The sequence below is a fragment of the Liolophura sinensis genome, chromosome 13, assembly GCF_032854445.1.
Source record: "Liolophura sinensis isolate JHLJ2023 chromosome 13, CUHK_Ljap_v2, whole genome shotgun sequence".
Taxonomy (NCBI): domain Eukaryota; kingdom Metazoa; phylum Mollusca; class Polyplacophora; order Chitonida; family Chitonidae; genus Liolophura; species Liolophura sinensis.
In genome coordinates, this window is record NC_088307.1 from 11,888,578 (window position 1) to 11,895,920 (window position 7,343).

The 7,343-nt window shown below is 36.1% G+C and overlaps 1 long non-coding RNA gene across 1 annotated transcript; it reads right to left on the minus strand.

Annotated features, from left to right (window-relative positions):
• Positions 1 to 385: 385 nt before the first annotated feature.
• LOC135480108 (uncharacterized) lies at positions 386 to 4,730 on the minus strand. Its single transcript, XR_010445897.1, has 3 exons — positions 4,537 to 4,730; positions 2,842 to 2,979; positions 386 to 419 (listed from the first exon to the last, which is right to left on the minus strand). It is a non-coding gene; the product is annotated as an uncharacterized LOC135480108 (long non-coding RNA).
• Positions 4,731 to 7,343: the final 2,613 nt, after the last annotated feature.

Below are 7,343 nucleotides of genomic sequence, written 5' to 3' on the forward strand. Positions count from 1 at the left end.
AATATTTATGTCTTCAACCAGACAATTTTGTATGCCAAGGTGTGCCGCACAAATTCAGGTTAGCACGGCACGAACATGTGCGCATGAGACTGCTTCGGTGGCCTGATGGTTAGAGCGTCGGTCTCGAACTTCGGAACCCGAAATCAAACACGGATCGGGCAATACCAAAGACTTTGAAAATGCTACTTGCTGCTGTGTTGCTTGGCGCTCAGCACTGAGAGGTTAGAAACAGGACTGGTGGGCCCGGTGTCAGTATAATGTCACTGAGTTAGGTGTCATGCCTGATGCCTTTGTCATGATACTTCAGTGGCAGCAGCAGCAGCCTGGACGATTGGCCCTGATGCAAGAAAACACAATATATGTATACACAGCTAATGACTCTTCGTCACCACAACTGCTGTCACCAGGGCTACAACTTTCTGCAAAAGAAAAAAAATCAAGAATCGGCTTTTAAGGCACAAACAGTGATGCACTTATCCAAGCTTAACTAATTATCATTCTTCTGCACAAATAAATCATTGTGTACCCAAGTCTAGTATTTAGTAATAGTTATTGTATTGATGTCCTGCTTTTCAGTCAAATCATAAACAATATTGATAACTGTGATTGCCATCCTCCTTAGTTTCTTATTGTTTTGAATTATCTGTAAGTTCATTGTCAGTGTCTTCGGAAGCCGGGATGTGGTGTCTACCTGTGGGTGTGGTGGTGGGGGTGGGGGGGAGGGAGGGGGAGCTGTATATTTTCTGCTCACACACTTTTCGATCCAACCATATAAAAACAATACATCACGATAAATGTTGATTGCTTTCTTCACTGTTTTGAATCCTATGTTAAAACATTTCTTTTATTTTGTTTAAACAGATTAGCGGACTGTAATTTTATTGGTCACACATACATGGTATCTGAAATTATGTAATTTACAAAATTGGTCAATGTAACTCAACATTCAAACAGAGTGAAAACTCACGTCCATTAATCCTCCGGTAGGCCTGTTATCCCCCAGCACCCAGTAAAACTTGCCCTATTTTGTGGCATATTTTCAGCAAAGCGATAATACGTTGAAACGATGCTAACATTTGATGGAGCCATGCCTGCATGTTTTCTATCACAAAGAACGTAAGGACATATATCGAGATTACACGGGTTATTATCATAATGCTGGATAGGAATTGCCTTTTGTGATTTTGTGGATGCTTGTAGCTCTCCGATCAGATGATCTCCATCTTAGCACACAAATTTTCAATATTTTCAAGTTTTAAGGCTGCGTACATCTGTTTGTAATTACTTCAATTGGTCGAAACGGCATCCAGGACGTGTCTCTGGACATCTAGAATCTCGGAGCTTCCGGGCCCTGGGCAGCCATTGGAACCTGGCCTATAATTGACAGGGATAGTCGTTCCGATTGCCTTGTACGACCCTACCACCGCTACACATCGCTATCTACAGGTCTGATTATACTCTTGTCAATGTGAAATAAACATTGTTCAGTTTATCCACTTACGCTGTGAGGTTAAATATTTTACAACTCACATTGCGCGTATCAGCATTAAAACGGGAAGTCAGTATATACATGTAAAATATGGAAGCGAGCCGAAAATACATTTGCGCCAAAATTTTTAGTATAGGTTTCTTCATCACAACCCTTAGGATGGATATTTTTTCCTTAAAACACGTTCAAACGCCCATACGGCTATATAGTGTATGATCACACAGGGAATGATGGCGTGGCAAATATGACCGACTTTACATTCCCTATTGTTTCATAATTAGTAATAGTGGAGTTCCAACTCTTTTATCTCAAAAGGTGAAGAAGACCCACTGTACCATGTGATCTGTTAAAATGTTAGGCAAATATATTTAATGGCATTTACCATAACGTAGTCGTCTACAGAATGAGTTTCGAGAAAGGCTATTAAGAGTAAACAGACAGGCCATCTAAAAAATAAAATACACTACTCGAGTAAAGAGTACTCTACCTACAAAAGCCTAAAGTAATAAACGCCCATACTTGTAGCTCGTAACCAGACAAAGTGGTTTGATGTTCATGTATAACACTTCTCCCTCTCTATAAGCACGCTAATTTGACCATTTTCTTGTCTATGTATTTTTTCTATATATATATATATATATATATATATATATATATATATATATATATATATATATATATATATATATATATATATATATATATATATATAGATTAAGCACGCTAATTTGACCATTTTCTTGTCTATGTATTTTTTCTATCATTTTGTTCATATATATATATATATATATATATATATATATATGTATATATATATATATATATATATATATATATATATATATATATATATATATATATATATAGAATATAGAATATAGAATAACTGAAAAGGGAGATGATAGAAAAAATACATAGACAAGAAAATGGTCAAATTAGTCATTTTTTAAATAAACGCCCAGACTTGTAGCTCGTAACCAGACAAAGTGGTTTGATGTTCATGTATAACACTTCTCCCTCTCTATAAGCACGCTAATTTGACCATTTTCTTGTCTATGTATTTTTTCTATATATATATATATATATATATATATATATATATATATATATATATATATATATATAGATTAAGCACGCTAATTTGACCATTTTCTTGTCTATGTATTTTTTCTATCATTTTGTTCATATATATATATATATATATATATATATATATATATATATATATATATAGAATATAGAATAACTGAAAAGGGAGATGATAGAAAAAATACATAGACAAGAAAATGGTCAAATTAGTCATTTTTTAAATATATGTTCATTTTAACATAGGCCTAAATAGCTGAACTTACCAAGGCAGAACCACAGGGAAGGAGAAGTGCCCTTCAGATATGTTAATACATCATTGCTGGATGAACATTCACACTTGTCCTGCTTACATTCTGCTTTGTAACCACATAGCTGATCCCCACATTCTGTAACGCCTATACCTACATGGAAACAAAGCGGTGAAACGACTTATAGCACGTGCAGTTTATAGGCCGAATTGAATTAGACTGTCTGCATCCTTTATTCTAAGTTCTATGATGTTGGTTAGGCTGCTGTAGCTTATTCCTTTTAGCCATTCGCCTATATTCATCTGTCTGTAAAATCAGTCATACTCGTAACATAAATTGCCTTTCGTTAGTTACACGTAACAACACAATCTCTACACATCGAAGCTAAAGAACTTTTTTTTTTCTGATTTATAACGTTGAACTCCATTAGCCTTGTTAAGACATGAAGAAGGCGTTTCTTCAGGTGACGTCATTATTAGCCAATTCTTCAAAAGCAAGTGGCATGCTGGATATTGGACGGAGTTCAATATGTTTTGACGAAAGGTGACAGCACTTACCTAATCTGCTATCCACTTAAATTTAAACCCTGTTTCTGAGACTGTCATATCTGACCTTATCTGCCGGATTTTAGTGTAATATAGTTTTTTTTTCAGTATGTGATCCCCACAGCAGTATGATTTTAGAGTTGCATGTTAAGAAATTCTGTTGAAGATATAAAAGTAGTCTATTCGCTGAGGCAGTAGCGTAGCTGTGTTGCTGCGTGATGTTTGTCCTAGCCGGATGTTGGTGAAGCTTTTGTAAAAAAATGACTGTCCGCGCCCATTTCCCCTGCATGTCACCTATTTCTGAATAATTATGACGTCACCCGAAGCAATGAGTTCTTGGTGTTGAAACCAGGCTAATGGAGTTTAACATGATGCACTAGAAAGTACTCTAACTGCATTTCTTTTGCAATAATATAGACGAACAACATATTAATCTCTAGAGCTTGTGTTGTTACGTGTCACCAAAGGAAGGCAATCTTGGCAGCGAGTATCTTGGCAGTAAGTATGATTTTACAGACATATCGATATAGGCGAGTGGGTAAAAGAAACAGATAATAGTGCAGTCTAACAATGATTCAGAAGCCTCTGACCAATGAGGTGGCTGTAAACTCAAGTCCAGCCCATGCTGGCTTCTTCTCAAATCGTACAAGGTCTTTCAGCAACCTGCGGATGGTCGTGGTTTTCCAAAGGCTCAGCCCGCTTTCTTCCCACTATAATGATGGCCACAGTCGTAGGAGTGAAGTATGGGGTAAAACAGCAATCAAATATATTAATAAATTTATAATGTTGTGATTTATTGATTGACATGTCTGGAAATGAATATTACAAAGATTTATAGTTATTCAATAATCCACGTGTAAGCCATGTAAATTAGTTCCTGGAAACCAGACAGACCCAGAGTGAAACCACAGCACCTCGTCAAGTACCACAAAAACCTCCTGAGTTGCAATCGCTGTATTGATTTAAGTACTTATTGATATCAAATATGTTCTCTTTGGCGTATTAGCTTTTTGGTGAAATTCATAATTTTATAAAATTTAGCTGATAACAAATATAACTACTAGTATCTAATCTAACTAACCACTGATGAATAAACAAACTGTTTCTCTTGATATGATAAAATGTTCCACATGAATAAAGGAACATGTAAGCATATTTAACTTACCCACACAGTAAAACAGACTAAAAGGATTGCCATTCCGTTGCCTTAATGTCTCGTTGTCGGACTGGCATACACACCGTTCGGTGGTTCTGTCACATTTTGATCCATATCCACATTTTGCAATGCTGGTACATACCACAGGTTCCAAACCTTTGAGCAGAAACCAACAAAATGCACTTTAATTTGTTGTAGTTTGTGTACTGTATAAAAAGGAAAGTAAAAATACAACAGGCTTGTATAATAATGTACATTAATCTTACATTAATACTCGTACACTGAGACTTATTCTCATAATAAGAACAAGGCATTCAGAGAACACTGGTAGCTGGCCGGATTGAGCAGTTCGAAAAACTGCATGATGTTCAAGTCAGGTGATACGTTCAAATACTGACCACTAAACCACTATAAAGTAGAATGACATTGAACTGTCAGATATCATAATCAGACATTCACAGATATTCACAGGTATAATGCGTGTGAAATATAGAATTCTGAGTACGATAAGGAAGTGTGTCTTCAGCTTGCTCATTTAGCTGTTTGCATGAAAAACATTATTACGCTATGTACCTGAAAGGAAAACAAGAACAACAATCAGAATGTCATTGTTAAGCATGTAGATGTTTAGATGATGTAAAAGATATCCACAAAGTTTCAGGGAAATTGGTGCAATACTTTAGCAGGAGTTGCAGGGACAAAATCAGTGTACATGAAATTCATCTTTGTACTCAGGATCGCAACGGGAGTAAAATATTCCCTCCATTGTAGCCGCATGGACAATACATGAAGAGCACCATTACGCAATGTCCTAAATGGGGGTAATTATGGAAATGATTACAGGATTTCCATTAAACCTCAGCAAGTACAAGTTCAGATGATAGGCAAGATGTATGGTAAATTTATTGAAAAATCAACGCAGTTGATTGGGAAGAGATTCATGGTAAAAACTGTGCCCACGGACAGACACACTGAAGGCAACACAAAGTTATTTTTTCACGTATACATATCCAATTATCATACCGAAGGGGTCTTTCCGGGACCCAAAACACCAAAGGAAACTGCAGGACTTTTCATTCGTTCAGGTTGTCCTTCACACTCTCATTTCTCTGTCAGCGAGTGCAATGGATGTTTAATCAACATCTTGCTTCTTTATTTTACGTCTTAGTTACATGATGGCTTTAAATACGGAACCCTGGAAGTGGGCAGTCATTGGTTTGATGTATAGTCAAGCTGTCTCGATGAAGAATATTTCTCTTCCCATCCGAAAAACAAAATAAAGTAATTCATCCAACTCACTCTGAAACATGATTGTTCGTGGACGTTTTGACGTTGATGTTAAATCTGTGAAGCAAAGCACATTTTGTTTTAGAAAAAGAACATTCCTTACAAGAAAGATTATCCATTGTATGCATTCAGTAGCTCCTACAGTCTGTTTCTGTTTCTCCCCCGCACTACTTTCTGGTTGAAGACTTGTGTTTGTGTAGAACTGTGCTTTTTGTAGAATTTTCCATGAACCTAATCTTTTCGCAATATCAGAGCTATCATCAAAACAATGAATGATGCCTGGTTGCTCTATTTGCATAGTAGTGTCGTCATCACTAATAACATATCCATTAAGAAATCATTAGCTTTAGGGCCTATCCAGTTAATGCATTTATGACTGTATACCAGTATATTTGTGCATTTTAATGTAGTAGCTTAGCAGACTGATATTATCAAATGACACAATCCTTGTGTGACATCACTTTTCACAATATGGTCAGAAAGGTCCACTTGAGTATCCGGTTTTTTAAGGGCAATTTACTCGGTTTTAAAAATTTGAAAAAAAGTATTCTATCTAACACATACTTCCTTATAAGGTGTTTTTTCTTTTGTCTAACTTCAAAGTAAACATTTACCCTCTGCAAAGAGTATTGCGGAATAATTTAGTCCTTCAACTCACTGTTTGGCCGACATTTCAGTTGCCAGTGTTCTTGATGCAATGTCAAAAAATCTGATCAAAAGTTTGCTCTAATATTGTAGTTTTCAGCCTTGTTGTTTACAGGTAACGAAATGACACGAACGTTTACTTACCTGAGCTAATCTACCCCAGGGAAATGTTGGGTGTAAATAAAGGAAGTACAAAGCTGGGCATATTAACTATTGATAAACTGTTATCAACCCAGCTGAAAACCTTGCAAATCTTACGTGTAAATGTAGAGGTCAACTGAATATTCAGCTAACAGAGTATATGGAATACAGATAAAATGTGGACTTCTAAATTTTCTTTGCTCCACGAACAATGCAAACCACCCTTTCAAATTCGTCTTATTATATTAACCACGGAGAGTCCACGATATATTAACGCTTATCTTGCTATATGTGATTTACGCAATGCTATATGAGGTGATTTTTCATTTTATCAAAATGTGTGACGAAGCTACCTTTGCAGAAAGGCTGTCATATCTTAATTTACGTCTACTGAGCCTATAAACATGTTAGTACCACCTAGGTTTGGCCACCTCAGGTGGTACCAATATCATGTCTGGCCCATGAGCTATTGATAGACGTTATCCAAGATGCTTTTAACATTCGCAGTTAACTAGGGTATAGCCAAAAATTAAAATTTGACAACTTCCAAAGGTGACGGGTTTTTACTGGGTTGTCAGTAAATGAGCAAATCGGTGTTCCAGCAATCTGCGGGTGGTCATAGAAGACTAATTTTTTATATTTTGGTCATAATTACAATAATTGCGGAACTATAAACTGATTTACAAATGTACATATATATATTGCGTTAGAAAATAGTCTTTCCAGTCTCCAGGATTAAACTG